This window comes from Cydia fagiglandana, chromosome 16 (genome assembly GCF_963556715.1).
Source record: "Cydia fagiglandana chromosome 16, ilCydFagi1.1, whole genome shotgun sequence".
Lineage (NCBI taxonomy): Eukaryota > Metazoa > Arthropoda > Insecta > Lepidoptera > Tortricidae > Cydia > Cydia fagiglandana.
The window spans coordinates 12,345,783-12,365,093 of NC_085947.1; the positions used below are offsets into that span (position 1 = coordinate 12,345,783).

General features: G+C 37.9%; 1 protein-coding gene across 1 annotated transcript in view; it reads left to right on the plus strand.

The window, feature by feature from the left end:
- Nucleotides 1–248: 248 nt before the first annotated feature.
- LOC134671999 (thrombospondin type-1 domain-containing protein 4-like) overlaps nucleotides 249–19,311 on the plus strand; it is a 101,465-nt gene continuing 82,402 nt past the window's right edge. The window contains exon 1 of the mRNA XM_063529897.1: nucleotides 249–363. The gene's annotated coding sequence lies outside the window, so the exon portion shown is untranslated. The remainder of the gene's footprint in view (nucleotides 364–19,311) is intronic.

Sequence of the window (19,311 nt, forward strand, 5' to 3'; positions counted from 1 at the left end):
CAACCATCCACACAACACGCCAACAAGCCACCGTGTCCAGCAATTAGTACTTTTACTCATAACGATTTTTACTTTCCACACTGCACTAACCAGGCAAGCCCTTTTCAAACGGTCGAAAGCCGCTGCGCGCGCCAGTTGCCCTGCGCCGACGCATGGGGAAATTGTTATACTTATGTACTAACGTGCATTGCCTTTCAAACGGCAGTTTAAAAAAAAGTGCTGTTGGAGTTTTGGATTTTGACTTTGCGTTTTGGTTTTGAGAGCAATTAAAAAAGTTTGATAACTAAAATTGGACTGAATTTCGCAGTGTTTGTTTTAATATATTGACAACAGGAAAACAACACTGAACCTGAGAATTATCAAGTAAGTATCGGTTAATACGTAAGAAAATGTCTCCGCCTAATTTCATTAAAGATGACTCTAGACCAGAAGATTACAGAATCAGAGATTCTAAACCTTTTCTGTTAAGTTTTAGCGGTGAATCACAGAAAGCAACTTCGATTTCGATACAACGTGAACTAATATACGAAGTGGAAACGGAAATTGTTGACAGTGACAGTGTAATGATAATGACACCACTGACATCGAGCGTTATTGATTCTCTGCCCAGACATTTCTTGTAAACTACAATTTTAATTACTATTTTCCTTTTCTTTTTTACACACACATCGTATTCACTAACATTATTGGTAGATAAAATGGATGAAATTATTTTATTCTTAGATATTTTATTTAGAACTAACTATATTTGGAGCGTATACCTAATTGAGAAATGTTACATATTGAATGACATCCTAAAAATTGCTCATAATAAAAAAAGAAACCAGTTTTCCTTCTGTCTAATCCTATCTAGAATAGAGTACGTACATAATTGATATGGAATTCATGCGAATTAAAACACTAGGTATAAAACCATATACCAAAAGCCTTTTCTTAAATTTTTTGAGAACCTATATGACTATTAATAGGTACCTACATATATCTTAAATATGTTAGTAGGTTCTAACCAGTGTTCTAACATAAACAGCTTTGGGAATTCTTTAAGACAAAATACTAACACCAGTCAAAGGTTTTAAGTTAATAAGTAATGAGCAAAAACAAAAGGGCATTTTACTACAAATTATTTACGACTATGTGTTGCTTCATACGTTATGGCACAATACTTAGAAATAATATCTTCGACATCGCTACCACTTGGACTACAAGTGTAGAGTCAGATCAAGATAAGTGAGACTAGTTTCTATGAAATATTCACTTAAATCTTTCTGAAAAATGTGAAGCCTGAATGAGTACTACCAAGGATGACATACTTGCGATGCCTGAGGCTTTCGTCCGAGAATGCGGCCGCACCAGCGCCAACTGTGGTGCTTAGAATATGGGACGACGCCAGGGTGTAAGCAAGTAGCATCCCAGACGGCCGGCGTATACTCTAAGGCACCCGTCATTGCATCAGGCCTCCCGATATCGACTCTGGCCAGACCGTTGGGCTCGATACTGCCCGCACTTTCAAGGGCCCTTCGGATGACGTCGTTGATGCCAGCGTGCCGCGGGATCCTCCAAGCACTCCGGCTGCATAAGAGGCCGTGGTCGTCTAGGCTGCCTACCATAGCTCCGCACCAGTGAGGCATGTAGGTATGTTGAATAGTGTATGACTGTGTATAATAAAACGTACCCTCATTCGGGAGTGATCTGCCCGTCTGCGGTATTTGCACGGTGATCTACCACGTGCACGATAACAGGTTATTCAGCCTTAGGCCGGTGTCATTGTGCTGCGATCAGCGGCATACGGTTATTATTAGAATATAATAGAATAGTTTTTTATTCGTAAACACACAGACAATAGACATACATAGAAAAAACAGTGAAAAATAAAGTGTCACGAAATGATCCCATCTCAGCATGTTGCTGGCGACTTCCAGCGCTGATCTTCCGATGTGACCATCAAGTGAGAAATAATCACGGAAGGTAACAGACAAAAAAAAATACTATTCTTATCGCGATATTATAAAAATCGTTTTAGCTCTGTTCCCAAGTTTAAGATGCTAACACAGTGAATCTTCGTTACAAGCTCCCAAAGGCTACCGTCTTTAACTAACAATCTATTATGAATAAACTAATTTAAGTTTATAATAAATTTAAAAGTGGAAAATTGCTGTCCTGGGTGAGACTTCAACTCACGGCCTCTGGATTGATACTCCAGCGCTCCGCCATCCAAACGTTGAACGTTTCTGCTTGTTAAAAATTAAATTATGTTACTAATTTGTACAGTAAGAGTAGATACATACCTAATTCTACTTATATATAGTCCGTTTTTTTTAGCATTAGAAAGAACTTCGCAGAAGTTCGCTTGTGGTTCTAAATCTGTCACTTTTAGCGGTAACAATTTGAAGTAAATTATATGTATTGACCATGCTACATTAGATAATTCAATAATTATTAACAATTAACAAGCCTGATAAAAACTGCACGCTTGCTTCTGCGGAGTTCTTTCTAATGCTAAAAAAAACGAACTATAGGTTAGGAATTAATCACTTTCAACTGCTCGAAAAAGGTTAATGATGTCGCAAGAAAATGGTCGAAAATGGCAGTTGTAAACTTATATTTTATGTTAATTAATATTTCTCATTTATACCGGGTGTGGCCTGTAACATGAGCAAATAATTAAAACATAGATTGTACTCCTCAAACGGTGACATTTTTAAAAATTTAGAAGTATTTAGACTCCCTATTTTTCATACATAATAAATATTATCTTCAATGGACGCCATCACCACGCCATTATCATTGTGACTAACGTTGCTTGTCACGCCTTAAACATAACAAAATTCGCAATACATTGCGTCTTAGAATAAACTTTAAAGTGTATTAAAAATCAAACCACAGGTTATTTTTAAAAGTCGCTGAACAAATGTTGGTCAGTATGAGGAGTACAGCCTACAGTTAAATTTTTTGCTCATGTTACAGGCCACACCCGGTATATTTTGTACAGGAGGCAACATTTAAGTAGGTGACTGTAATCTCTAAAACGAAATAATCTTGTTAGTTTTTCCAACCCCCAACGACGAATTCACATAAAAACAAAAACACGAACTAGACTGCTATATTCGCTGATCAGTGATATCACATTGTACTTGAAGCCCAGAGAAATAAATAGAACAGCCAACGGGAACACATACAACTTAATACCTTTTTGAATTGGAGCATATTTCCATAGCAAGTACTCTAGTAGAATAATGAAAATGTTGTATGAGATTCGCAGTTCGCACAGATTTAATTCATTTTGGAATTGAAGCAGAATATTTGCATAGCCAGTAGCCAGCGTAATTCTATTAGCTGATCGAGCTTTAGCGAATCTTGCTAATTAAACCAGTAAGTACCATTACCATGAGTTGACCGCGGTGATATAAGTCGTCACTAATGTATCGATAACTCACTGAACTAGCAGTGCATCTTTTTCTCACCAACATTTGAGTTCGACCCAGATGCACTGCGAGTGAGTTTACAGTCACTAGCGAAAACAGCGGCGGTAAACTATGATGATTCAGTTTAAGTTGGCCGAAAAAATTAAACCTAATTAAAAAAATTAACTATTCACTAAAAAAAAACCTTCAATCAAACGTCTGTTAAAATTATGAACAATATGCCGCAATATACTTTGTTAACGTATTTTTGAACTGCAAATACATAATAGTATGTATGTATGTATGTATTTACTTTATTGTACATAGAAATATAAACACGAGAAACACAGTTACAGAGTCAATTAAATACAACAAAGTCGAACTTATCCCTGAATGGGATCTCTTCCAGTTAACCTTAATAGTTTTTTTTTACAAATTCCAAGGTCAAGCTACACTGGTTAACTGCTAAGCTAAGTTAAACTGCTTGCTTGCGCGAGCGCAAGTAATACCTCGCTAGAATTGCTGTTCGCGATGACACTGATACCACTGTTCTAAGCCACTGCGGATGGGAAGCGGAAAGCGCTTCAAGCTATTTATTAGTGTAGTAAGGTAGATTAGCATAGATTTCGCGAGACAGTACCCTATTGATTGGAGTAAAACTAAAGGTACTTAATATAGGTACTAAGGCTCGTTTACTTTTTCTCTCGGTAACATAGTACTACCTCTGAGCGTAAAGGAGAATAATCTCAGTAGAAGCTAACGTGAAATAGCCAGTCATTTTAGCTTTTCCAGGATTCGGTTTTGGTAACCGAGTTCGAAGAACTCGCGAAGTGCAGGTAAATGGGTACCTATTGGTTTTATGAAAGCGACTGTACCTTACCTGGGATTAGTTCGGCTTCTTGACAATATTTTCTTTCATGGAAGAGTAACTAATGAACCGATATTTTCGAATATAAGGTCCGGGATGCTTTTGATACGAGTACGACTTTGAAGAAAACTCAATTTATAATAAGGTATTTTCCTACTAGTCAAATCAGTTACTTTTTTAGAACTGTCAAAACGATTTTCTAATATGTAATTTATATGAAACATTACATCGTGACGTCAAGGTTAACTCACCTACTTTTTAGGGTTCCGTACCCAAAGGGTAAAACGGGACCCTATTACTAAGACTTCGCTGTCCGTCCGTCCGTCTGTCCGTCTGTCTGCCACCAGGCTGTATCTCACGAACCGTGATAGCTTTGACCAAAGTTAAGCAACGTCAGGCGTGGTCAATACTTGGATGGGTGACCGTTTTCTTTTTGCATTTTTTTCCGTTTTTTTTTTTGCTTTATGGTACGGAACCCTTCGTGCGCGAGTCCGCCTCGCACTTGCCCGGTTTTTATATTTCTATCCGATTTATTAAATAGAACTTGTGTTTAAAAATAACTCCTATCTGTGTTTTTCTAATAATTTATTTTAAATACAGTATAATACCCTATTCGAAGTTGACTAAACTTATACAATGTGCTCGCAACCTTATATTCATTCTAGTCCACCTGTAATTGATGTCAGATAATATTACGACCCGCGGCGAGACTCTCGTTACTGCATAATAACATTACATAGGCATGCACGTTTATTATTTGTTGATTCCGTGTATGACATTATGCCGCCGACTAGGAATCCTCTAGACGTAGTAGTTTAGAGCAATTATTTCATGCAACCGATGCTGCCAAAAATGCGGGGGTGCGCGGGACGAGGTGAGCGAAGTCCCGTGCCGTGATTGGTCCGTTCAAACGACGAACGAGTTCACGGACGTCACACAAAGACACTTTCGACTCGAACATGGAGTAAAATTACCGTATGCGTGGCAGCGGGGGTAGCGCGACTATGCTCAGTCTAGAGGATGTTTTGTCTGTGGCCGCCGATTACCTTTATCCTCCTAAGTCCCTGCGTAAATTTTTTGAAGGTACATATTCCAAAATCTATTTTGAACTTTTATTGTGTAAAACTGTAAGGGGTTCCAATTTCAAAAACAAAAAAAATTGCTTCTGGGTCTCAGGAGGATATTATGGGCCCGGTTCGGATTTTGAAATAGACATCTATTAGATATCTTTTAGACACCACCAAGATACGATAACGATATGTTTAAGATCTAACCTGTCAAATTTGACATTTGCTCGATTCTGGAGATACTCTTGAACGATTTCCACAGGATATGACTTAGAGATCCAATTCACATCTAATAGATATCTTCATTGGATATCTTACTCTATTTAACTTAAAAGTGACATTGGTTGCCCGAATTGCGCTGCAAAAGAGAACTAGTTGATATCTAAACTATAACGTATCTAGAATGGATCTAGTACGTATCGTCTCTTGTGAATATCTTGAAGTTCGAATACGGCAGTATGTCGGATATGAGTACATGTTAATGTGACTACTTAAGCCAAAATTGGACATTGTAAGATGTAAGTAGCTTTTGTTTTAAGAAAACACAACAAAACGCGTTGAATGCCTTCCTGTGATACTTACCGTTTTGGCATGTTTTGGTAAACTAAATGAATATTTGGGAAATACTTCATATAAATACCTGCTACTCCATATAACCTATAGTTTGCATTGTTTTGGCTATAAAGCAATGTTTTTTTTGAGATTTTGCCTAGTTTGATTCTGGGCTATATGAGGGTTATTTTATTTGTTATGTATGCGTCAAAAACATAAATAAAAAACAATTAAAGTAAAATCAATGTTGTTCTATACATACCTATATAAAATAACGGTATTTTTTCCTTGCAGAAGAGTGCAACTAATGTAGGTTGTTTATAAAGATATAATGCGTTGTAATACAAGTTTGGAAAGTAAGCAATACGTGTCTACTCGTATATTATAAAACACGACTGGAGTTAGAAACACGTCGATTCTTAAATGTGGACCTAGCAAGTCTAGCTGCCGTATTCGAACTTCAAGATATTCACAAGAGACGACACGTACTAGATCCATTCTAGATACGTTATAGTTTAGATATCAACTAGTTATCTTTTGCAGCGCAATTCGGGCAACCAATGTCACTTTTACGTTAGATAGAGTAAGATATTAGATGTGAATTGGATCTCTAAGTCATATCCGATGGAAATCGTTCAAGAGTATCTCCAGAATCGCGCAAATGTCAAATTTGACAGGTTAGATCTTAAACATATCGTTATCGTATCTTGGTGATGTCTAAAAGATACCTAATAGATATCTATTTCAAAATCTGAATCAGGCCCTAAGTCTTTATGAACATCACTTCATTATCACTTTTAAGGCCCCGCTTCCTTATAGGTACCGACTACCGGTTGAACGATATAAAAGCTCGTTCCATAAAAAAACGACAATGTTGCATAATGCAAATCGCACCGAGATTTTTTTTTTATAATAAACCCTCATAGCTTATAAATGATGTGAGTGTTATGAATACTATCAAATGGGCTCATCCGCTATAAAACGGAGGTAATCCCTTGCGAACCAGTATTTTTGCATAATTTAATTCAATGCCTAATCGTGCCATTCAACGGGATATTTATAGGGATAAATAATGTAGTTACATACAAACTAAGGATAAAAAAGTTCTCGGCAGTCTATTTTTTTTTATCTTGGCATTGACAGAAACTGAAGTTCATAAACTGTGAATGTTATTTTGTTGACGAAAAGATAAACTCAGTTCAATTATGGAAGAAGTTACAAGGCCCAAGTAACTACGAAGAAAACATAAACAGTTGAAGATGACTTACGCTAGACCGGGCCGGGGCCAGGCCGGAGTTTACGGCGCTTCGTTTTCTATGGAAAACATCACGTGATCGCCTTAAAGAAAAACTACAGCATGGAACCATATACCTAAACAAGGCACTTGTTACAGAACACTGCCAAATTCAAAGTCATCTTAGAAGATTTTCATGAAAAGTTCTAATTTATCGTCTTCGGATTTCAAAGTTAGCGGTAGAACTAATATCTCATATCCTCATAAGATTATCCGCATTCTGAGTTAGTTTAAATTGATTCCAAGCTGCAATTAACCGCCTAGAAAATTGCAACTGTATATTGAAACTGTCATGCTCCTAAGGACAGCTTGAAATAAACCGAGATGAATAATCTCGGGTAACCCAATCCGCGGGTTAATACGTAGCGAGCCATTACGTTCGGATCGGGTTCGCTTCCTGCGTATGCGCATGCCTAGAGATAATGAATAGAAGTAGCGTGAAATATAATTAGATATTCTATGAGGAATGGTAATTTAAAAATTGCCTTTATTGCAAGATTATGGTACTCGTACATTCGCAGTATTTTAACATCTTTACCAGATATTAAAATACGGGACACGTGGATTACTGTATAATAGTACATTATTGCAGAGGCCGGGAAATGGCTATCTGTGGACGATGCGAAGCTGAGTCCAACAAAGAAGACGAAACCAGGAATCGATATTCCTGCTGAGGCACATTTAGAGCTTTTCTCCAAATAGGTATGCAAGGAAGTAAAGTAAAATCAATCACTCATCAAGCATCACTCGAATTCAACCTTCACATGAAAAACTCCAGGAACAATTTCTTTCCTAATTAGGTACCTATATTTTAAAAGTTTAAGGCAACCATACTCATATTGCCATTTTCTCTTAAATGAACAAGAGCAAGCAAATAAGTTGAATATGAATGACTTCATAGTTTCCATTGATTTAGTTGTCTTACAGATGTATCAGGCCTTTTACTCCATATGACGAAAGCAATTACCCCGTTCCTGTCAACCGATTAATGTAAGACACGCTGTAAAATTAAATTTATTTACATATAGATACGATGGTCGAGTGATTTTGGCCCTCTGGCGGTCAGCGTGTAACTGACGCCTATACAGGAGGTTTACTTTTTGTTAACGCGTTTATAGGGTATTGAGAATTTTCACTCTGATTGTAATGTGATTAAGTGTTTTCGTTTTTATAGTTTAGTTGTACGTTCCGAAATTCCATTGCTTCAAAAGGTTTCTAGTGATGTTCTTTTCAAAAATAGTTCCCATTATTGTAAGCATTCAACCATAGATACAAAAAGTAGGTTTAAAAATTTTTTTTTCTTATAATAACGACATATTTACAAAACAATGTTTGAACGTTTACGTTGACAAGTATTTTTTTAAAATGATTTTTAATATGATTCCTGCAGTAGATTGAATATGTTTTGAAATATTTGCCAAACCACGAAACTTTTCACTTAAACGAGAAATACATAAATACACAGGTTTGAAAATGATATTCTTAATTCACAGAAATGTTAAAAGCCCATTCCCCTCTGTTTTGAAACCCCCTCTAGTTCACGATTCCGACTGCATTCCTCTGCACTGGCCCGATAATTTAATTATTTATACGATTATTATATAGCCAGTGTTTTGATTAGATTAATCGCGCTCTAAGTATCGAACTGGTTAAAAAAGGATTTGGAGGCTCGTAATTTTTTTACGACCGAATTGGAAAGTGTCTACAAGTTTTGAGCTCTTGGGTAGAAAGCCAAGTGACATACCAATATCAGCAACATGTTTGTTTGGAATATTACAATTTTTATCGCGTCTAAAGTTTGAGCAGTCAGAATCAGAATCAGAATCAGAATAGCCATTTATTAGATTAACACATGCTTGGTACATTTATTTACAGTATTTACATTCGTTGAATTGTATATTTAACGCAATATTTTTTTTTTTTTTTTTTAGACTTATAATGGCCTCTCCTTCCAGGGAGATGAAGGAGGCGTGGTAATAAACTCCATGGGTTACCAGCCCTGCTAGGAGTTTTCTAGGTGTTTAAACTTATATTAGGGGATATTTACATTTATTTATTTGACGTTATATTCTAATTTATTAAATTACATATATTTTTATTTTTCTTTTTTCTGAATTTTTTTTTTTTTACTTTGGTAAATGCGTTTATTAAAAAGGAGCTCGTTCCATGTCTCTCGGTCCCTGGCCGCACGCCGCCAGAGCGGATAGCGCGCGCATAGTTCGTCGTCCCATCGTGCGCGCGGACGGCCCCATCCGCGATCACCATCTCTCGGTCTCCATTCAGTAGTCCTCAGCGTCCATCTATTGTCAGTGAGACGCATTATGTGTCCAGCCCATTGCCATTTGTTTTTGGTTACATGTTCCAGGATATCGATGACGCCGGTTTCTTTTCGTATCTCCGAGCATCTAATTTTGTCTTTCAGCCTTATGTTGAGCATACTTCTTTCCATGCTGCGTTCACAAGTTCGAAGTTTACGCTTGAGTGCTTCCGTGAGTGTCCATGTTTGAGAGCCGTATGTGAGTGTAGGTATTATAACCATGTTAAAGACTTTGCTCTTTAGGGTGATACTTAAGTCTCCTTTAAATATGTGTTTCAGACTCCAGTATCTTCTCCAGCCGAGGGCAACTCTCCTATCAATTTCTCTTGTCATTTTATGTTCAAATGAGAATAGTTGTCCAAGATAGGTGTACTCTTTCACTTTTTCCAAATTTGTACCATTTATTGTCACTGATGCTAGGGGTCTATTCGACATTATTTTTGTTTTGCTGTCGTTAATTGTAAGCCCAGTTGTCTTTAGATGCTCCTGAAAAGCTAGTAACATCATTTGCAACTCGGAGTTTGATTCCGCTAGAAAAACTAGGTCATCCGCAAATCTCAATACACTCAGCTTTTCACCAGCGATATTTAAGCCATACTCGTCTATGTCTAAAGATCTAAATATTTGTTCGAGAACGCACAAAAACAACAATGGCGACAAAGGGTCCCCCTGCTTGACCCCACGTTGAATATTAAATTTTCTGCCTTCGTCCTCCATCCTCACGCTGGCTGTACTTTTGTTATATATGAGTTTAATCAGTTGGATGTAGTCGGCGTTTACGCCTTGGGCCTGAAGAGCGCTTAGCATATAATTGTGGTTTATGCTGTCGAAGGCTTTTGTAAAATCAACGAAACATAGAAAGAGTGATTTCCTATATTCTGTACATTTTTCAATAACCATGTTCAGCGTATGTAGGTGGTCAGTTGTGGAATATCCTTTTCTAAATCCCGCCTGGTCTCTCGATTGTTGTTCATTTAATACATTGTAAAGCCTGTTTTTAAGTAGTGTCATAAACATTTTGTTGACAACTGGTGATAAACTTATCGGTCTGTAGTTGTTAACATCTGTCTGAGATCCCTTTTTGTGTAGTAATACAATTGTTGAGTGGGTCCACTGTTCAGGTATTATTTTTGTAGTTAGTACTGCATTGAAGAGATGAAGAAGGGGTATTTTAAGTTCTTTTCCGTATGTTTTAATGATTTCGTTAGTTATTTGGTCATTTCCGGGCGCCTTTTTGTTTTTTAACAGTTTTATAACTTCCTCGACTTCGCTGCTGATGAAAGGAGGAGCCTTTTCTCCATCGCTGCTTGGGTCTTGTTGAGTTACTACTTTTTTGCAGGTTACGTATTTTTCGTTATCTTTGTAAATATCTTCGTAGAAGCTCGTGGCAATTTCGAGAATTTTGTTTCGGTTTTGACATATGTTTTTAGCTTTGTCATGAAGTGACGGGATAAGAGCTTTGCCTATTGATCGTAGATTATTAATTGCTTTAGTTGATCCCGTAGATGCCAAAATCTCTTCAATTTTGGTGTGGTAGTAGTTTTCTATGTCAGTACTTATTTGTTCTTTAATTTCTTTGTCTATTTTTCGTAAGTAACTGTCATTTTCTTTGGTACTGTATGCATCTTTAGATTTAAGGTTGTCTCGTTCTTTGATCAGTTTCAATGTATGAGTACTAATTTTTTCAGGGTTTTTAATTGTTTGTATTTTCAAATAAGACATAGAGTTTTTTATTTCATGTTCTATCTTACTGTATATGTTTTGAGGACGTTGTTCTAATACAATATTTGTTAGGTTTTTTACGAGTTTGTCAGCTACGTCTTTATTATAGTTATAATTTACTTCAGACTTAGTGTTAGTGGTATAGCCTTTCCTTTTAGTTTTTACGTATATTTCTGACATGAGTAGTCTGTGGTCGGATATAAAGCTGAAGTTGTTCACTACTTTACAATTCGTAAAGTTTGAGCAGTAGGTATATCTATTTACTTACCTGTTGTTAAATTTTGTATGAAAAAAATAGGTTACCTATAAAATGCGAACTTTCTCAACTCCTTACTAGTTATACGTTTAATAAAGAAAATGTTTTATATTATTTAACGGTAGGTGGCAAATAAGCCTAATAAGGCCGATCTGATGAATCGTGGTTTCTATAGCCTGTAGTCGACTTATCAAACGATAAAGAAGACGTCAGAACAACATACATCTTTAGTGGTTTTTTAAGCTCGCTAACACATGTGTGTATTGCCTTCCTTATTTGCACCACACACGACACACGAGACACGAGTTAAATATTCCAAATATTGCTACCTACTCGAATTGAAGCGTCTTCTAATTATACGCTTGGCATGAAATTTCGCATGCATGTGTATTTCCGCTTAAAATTCAATGTTAAAACCTAACGGGTAAGGCACGTGGCGAGATGTAGGAAGTTGGTTGATTTCGTATAATCACATGCTTTTACTTCATTCCATTTGGAGAAGCTAATAGTCCAAATGAAATTAAGTTATAGACGTATAAGGCACATTATACTCTGCTTATTAGGCTCTGCGTGTATTTCTGTTTTCTTTTGTATTGTCTTCTTTTATTGAGGTGTGTAATAAAGAGTATTTGTGTTACATTGTATTGTATTCCCTCTAGGATGGCGAATGCAGTTGCTGTTAGCAACTTAAGTACGACTGCAGCGCCGTAGCGCCCGAACCCAACCCGAATATGTAGCGAAAACGATGTTTTTCGCTATCTGGACATATATGGCACTTTAGTTAATAATGTAAAACATGGAAGATATCTCGATTAGTTGAAATTTCCCGCAGTCGAAGGTGCCTCCCTGCACCTTATAACCTTTATTAGTGAACTCAACGCCAAGTAGGTAGGTATTATCTTCATAAATGATACAAAATTCTTTTTGGTACAAAACCCTACGTTTTGTACCAAAAAGTTAAAAAGGAACCTTACTTTTTACTTATAGTGCGACTCTGTCCGTCTGTCTGCCTGTCACATCTCGACACTTATTTACCCGTATGTTAATACATCTATAATTCAATAGTTTCTTCCTAAATTACGAGACCAATATCAACAAAACATAATCAACGTTTTGTAATTTTAAACCGATTACAACTATTGTACAATCAAAATGCCTTTAAGAAACAAGTTTAATCTTATTATTACTGTCGGCTCGAGGGATTATCACTTTATTAAGAGCTCCGAGTTATTAATGATGGCGCATGATGGTAAGCCTTGTGACTTTGATCTCAGATTGGTGACATGTAGCATTAAATATACGCAATAAAATCCCTACTAACTATATATTAATATTATAAATGCGGAAGTAGCTCTATCTGTTACCTCTTCAAACTTAAACCGCTGAACCAATTTAGATGAAATATGGTGCTTATGGAGATATTTAGTTTGAGGCCCGAGGAAGGATATACCGGGTGTGGCCTGTAACATGAGCAAATAATTAAAACATAGATTGTACTCCTCAAACGGTGACACTTTTGTTCTACAACTTTTATAAAATAATTATGAAGTATTTAGACGCTCTACTTTTCATACAAAATAAATATTATCTTCAATGGACGCCATCGCCACGCCATATCATTGTGATTGACGTTGCTTGTCACGCCTTAAACATAACAAAATTCGCAATACATTGCGTCTTAGAATAAACTTTAAAGTGTATTAAAAATCAAACCACAAGTTATTTTTAAAAGTCGCTGAACAGATGTTGGTCAGTATGAGGAGTACAGCCTACAGTTTAATTTTTTGCTCATATCACAGGCCACACCCGGTATATACGCAATAAAATCCCTACTATATATTAATATTATAAATGCGGAAGTAGCTCTATCTGTTACCTCTTCACGCTTAAGCCACTAATTAATTTATTATTTTTTTGTGTAATTGTACTTCGTACAATAAACGTGTATAATAATACCTAAGTAATCATTTTATCATACAAAACCGGGCCAGCAGTGAACACCAGTACGGCTTCAAAGAGCAAAATTCCACCACAGATGCACTGAACAAGGCTATCAACATCATGAAAACTGCAAAGGAAAACAAAAAGCTAGTTTTGGCCATATCTTTAGACATCGAGGGTGCGTTTGATCACGCATGGTGGCCAGCACTACTCAATAGGCTCATACAGATAAAGTGTCCGGGAAATCTTTATAAGCTGATTAACAGTTACCTTAGCGATAGACTCATCACGCTAAACTACGCCAGTGCAACGGCAAGTAAAGTTCAGTCCAGAGGATGTGTCCAAGGATCAGTCCTTGAACCCATCTTCTGGAATACCATTATGGATACATTGCTTCAGATAAACATGCCTCCTGGGAACCACATTCAAGCGTATGCGGATGACGTGCTCCTCGTATGTACAGCAGATGATATAGATCAACTAGAGCATAACGTTAACGGTGTCCTGGATGAAGTTTACACCTGGGGAATAAACAACAAACTCAGATTTGGCCCACAAAAAACCAAGGTGATTTCTCCTACACCAAAGGCCAAAGCTGCCAAAATCTTTATGAATGGGATAAGGCTGGAAACTTCCGAACATTTTAAACTACTGGGTGTCATAGTGGACCAAAACTTCCGTTTTATAAAACATAGTGAACACATAATTAAAAAAGCATTGGCCATCTACAAGAAACTATGTATATACATAAGACCAACGTGGGGGGTTCAGGCGGAAAACGTCGCTACGATTTATCGGCAGGTTATTGAACCTATTGTAACTTACGCCGCAGAGATATGGCAAAGCGCCATAAACTACCTAAAGGTGCAGAACGCTCTACTTAGCCTTCAGCGAGGCTTTGCCATCAAAATAATACGCGGTTTCCGCACACTTCCCACCGTTGCTTCAATTGCGCGGGCTGGATTAACACCACTCCCGCTAAAGATAAGAGAGGTAGCGTCCACGGAGGCAGTAAAGCGTCACCTAGTCACCGAATATCTACCAACAGATATAACTTATGACAAGCGTATAGCAGTCAATGAACTTCTTCATCCTGCGCACAGAGTCGACTTAAATATAGCTGAGGTGGCTACTCAAAATGACCTAGAGCAATACTTCGAGGACCCAGAGATGCATCGCGTCTACACGGATGGAAGCAGGCACGATGGGTTAGTCGGTGCAGCTTACATTATAGACTACCCCGATGGTAGAAGCCGTATGACGAAGCTAAAATTGCACAGTAGCTGCACCGTCTTCCAGGCAGAATGCCTTGCTCTGGAACAGGCGTGCCACAAATGCTATTTTCAGAGACTGAGGAAGGTCACCATCTTCTCAGACTCCAAAGCGGTACTGATGGAACTCTCCAACCGAAGCAGTACCAACAGAAACATAAATAAAATACATAAAATCTTACATAACATCAAGGAGTCTGGGGAAATGGAGATCAGCTTCTGCTGGATTAAGGCCCATGCTGGCCTAGATGGAAATGAGAGGGCAGATCTCGCGGCCAAGCATGCGGCAACACTACGAAAATCACCGGACTACGTCTACTTCCCTCTGTCTTACCATCAAACACAAATTAGAAGCAACTCATACACTACACACAACACAGCATACACAGACAGCACCACGGGGAAACACGTCAAACAATGGTTACCTACTCTGGACGACATCAAACATCTCCGTAAACACATAAACATAACTTTCCAGCTTACACAAATACTAACAGGCCATGGCTACAATAGAACCTATTTAAAACGTTTCCACATAATCAATGATGATGCTTGTCCATGTGACAAGGACACAAAACAAACAATCGAACACCTGATTAGGAACTGTCCAAGATACGCATATGCAAGGTGTGTCCACGAGACTATCTGTGGGAAATATCAGGATATTGACCCGTACAATATAAAACATATCACAGGAAAAGAAGAAACACTGGACTCATTCATAACATACACGAAATATATAATAGATACTCTCAGGAATTTCAACAAAATATAATATAGGTTATTACCTATATTCGTTTTGTTGAGATTCTTGAGGGTTTTACCCTTACCTGGTTTGCAGCAGTTCTGCTGTCCATCATGGCGAATACCTCCCTACCAACAACTTGGGGCAGGTTCACCCGTACTATTGTGGGAACCTGTTCAAAACCACTAAACAGACACCGCAATCCACTACCAACACAGCTCTTACTGAATCAAAGAGCAAACGGCCGCCCGTATCTCTAGCGAGGACCGTTTGACTCAAATCAATTACTCAATTAAAAAAAAAAAAAAATCATACAGGGACTACAGGGTATAGTCAACTCCGGGCTGACCACAGGAGAGACGCGAACTAAATATGTGTGTATGATCCTTTTACATTCATCATCATCATCATCATCATTCTAGCCTTCAGTCGCCCACTGCTGAGCATAGGCCTCTCTTCGTGTACGCCACTTATCCCGGTCCTGGGCTAGTCTCATCCAAAAGTGCCCCGCAATTTTCCGAATGTCATCCACCCAACGAGCTAACGGACGCCTTTACGCCTTTTACATTACTCTTAAATATTTTATTAATAAACTATTTGATTGATTTCCAATTGACAAGTTGCCCAAAACCAAATTAACCATCAACAAAGCCAAAATGGCTCCCGGAAACCAAATTGGTTTGGTCAATGATCCATTTTATAATTAAAAGGGATAAAAGAATTATACAACTCGTTAATTCCCCCAATAAACCGTTTTACCATTATTGCAGATACCAGAGAACATTAAATAATATCGACTGTCAACCTTTATAGAAAGCTATGGTCTTTGTTCTTTCCGTCGTAGCATAACCTCGTACAGTTTATCAAGTTCTTACTTTGTATCTCCGCTTCCTATGTATAGTATCAAATCAAGAGTGAACAGGCACCTTCTGGGCGAGCTCGCTCCATCGTAGGTCACCGGTAGCAATGCACGCACGAGAACTTTCCAAAGTTGCGAAACTTTCCACATGAGAAATTCTCGGTAACTTCTGAGAATGTTCTCGAGAACGAGAATTTATTTATTTATCGTAGTTTATACCATGAATATTCACGATAGTTTAGGTGTAGTCCTTACCCCCAGAAAATTCCGACTTTTGGTCGTCCGCTTCCGGTCAGAAAAATGTATGACGGCCCGGCCAAACGGTCAGACTTAGGTGGGGGGTGCTCGACCAAATGTCATAGAGGGACCCTGGCAGTTTTTGACGCCGCCATTTTTTTTTCAATATGGCCGACTTTTTTTTTACTTTTTGAATTTTGTCCTAGCGCGCTGAAATTTTGGTCACGGAATCTCGGAGTCCCCTAGATACCTATGAAAAATTTTTTTTTGGAAAAATGCTACAATTGCGGGAAAACTGGCCACTTTTATTTTGTATGGCAACTTTTAAACGGTGCGTGATAGGTGGGGGGTGCTCGACCAAATGTCATAGAGGGCCCCGAGACAAAACAAACTGCATTAAAAAAAAAACAAAATGGCCGACTTTTTTTTTAATTTTTTCAAGTTGGTCCGAGCGCGCTGAGATTTGGCATGGCGGGAGATAGAGGCCTCTAGATTCTAATGAAACTAAAAAAAAATTTGGAAAAATTTGCCGAAAGTCGAAATGTTCTCTGATATAAAGTGAGAATTTAAGCAACTTATTGGTAAATTTATCACATCAACAAAATAGCTAACTGTAATAGGCAATAATATATGCATAATAACATTTAGTTTTAAGTTATGCCTATTTAAACTTTATTTCAAGTATATTCTCTTGTTTAAACAATAATTTCCATGTTGCAGGAATGTTCTGAGAACATTCTCGAGAACGTTTCCGCTTTTTGGGAATGTTCTGCAATTTGTACATTGCTAAGGTCACGTCTACGCCTCGGCTAGTCTGTGGCCATGAGTAAGCCCATTAATAATAAAAAAAAAGTATGAAAGATCCGAGCTTTCTATAGGAGTTGAAATAGGCACTAACGAAGGTCACGTTATCTACATCACTACACCTTATAAAAGAAAGTCCCCCGCCGCGTCTGTCTGTTTGTATATAGATTTTCATGCGGTTTTCACCTATCAGTAGAGTGATTCTTGAGGAAGGTTTAGGTGTATAATTTGTTATGGTTTGCGTAACCCGTGTGACATTGACAGTCTCTCATTATCTTGTCTCTGACGACATTAAAATAACCATTTTGAAATGGTTCCATAAACAGATTTTGTGTGACGCATTGTTATTCACGTCACGGATTGACCCCAAGGCAATAAAGTGATCAATGCAATCGAGGCTGCACTCTGGGTTTACGATGTTGATGGACTTGCATACCAAAATAAGTTAATCGGACCAAACTAACTCTGCATGGCTATGGCATTTTGTCGAGGATAGTGCAATATACCAAGTGGGTTCTAGAAATTGCACAGCTGCCTAGCTTAACCGCGTTTCTCAAACAGAGACGTTTGACCCCACCAACTAGTCGGACCAAACTAACTCTGGATGGCGTGTCCGGGATAGTCCAATACCGCGTTAACTAACAAATGCCTTTAGGTACAATTTCCTTGTTACAATTCTTTGAATTTGAAACTCTACCACCTTTTTTAGTTACGCTCAATAGAGTGCGCGAATAGTGTGCAAGAATAGAGTGTATAGGGGCGTACTGTCAAAGTAAATTATGTAGCCACTGTAAATTTACTACCATCTTTCAACAGAAGATTAAAATTGTTAGAACGCCATTTGACTTTGAGCGTTATTCTTTCACTGATTAAATTAAATATTTATTGCCATACCCAAAGGGTAAAAACGGGATTCTATTACTAAGACTCCACTGTCCGTACGGTCTGTCTGTCTGTCTCTCTCCAGGCTGCATCTTATGAACCATGATAGCTAGACAGTTGAAATTTTCACAGATGATGTATTTCTGTTGCCGTTAAAACAACAAATATCTACTACAAAGTACGGAGCCCTCGGTGGGCCAGTCCGACTCGCACTTGTCCTGTTTTGGTTCCACGATTGTCAAATATCAAATCAAGGCTTTCCCTGACACCGAATTGATTGGAACTATGAAACAATCACAAAAATCATGTTTTACGACTTGCAAATCGTCTGAGCAAGGCCGACACAGACTAGGGCCTACCGCGAACAACTTTTCGACGTGTTGCCTCTCTGTCGCACTTGTAAATTCGTACCTAAGTGTGACAAAGCGGCAACACATCGAACGTGGTTCGCGGTAGGTCCTTGAAACAATTGAAGTGAACGATAAATAGATACGCTCTACTTGATAGGTCAACTTCTAATAAAGAATGTCATAAGCGCCTTTGAAAGACGTATGGTTGAAGTTTGAGTTGACTGAAATACGAGAATCCTAGTTACGGCTTTTTAAACCTTCTTTCTCATACAATAAGGTTCATATTTGTATTGATAATTTTATTGCAAATGTTCATCTGAAATTGCCTTTGTGCTTTTTAGCTTTGGTTTGGTGTCTGCGGTTGAATAATTATAGAATTGGACACCCGTGATTTCAGAGTCAATGACATTGTAATAAGCTTGTTTATTTGATTGCCTAGGTCTTGGTGTCTATTAGATGTTCTAGACTGGCTAGATAGTGTTTGGTGCGATTATTAGCGTCTTTATATTTAACTAGCAACCCACCCCGGCTTCGCAAGGGTTAGCAAATTATACAACTAAACCATTCTCAACAATCACTCTATTGACAGGTGAAAACCGCATGAAAATCCGTTCAGTAGTTTTTGAGTTTATCGCGAACAAACACACAGACAGACGCAGACGCGGCGAGGGACATTGTTTTCTAAGGAGTAGTGATGTAATGTGACTAGTCCATAATTAGTATTAATTAGTGCAAATTATGTAGG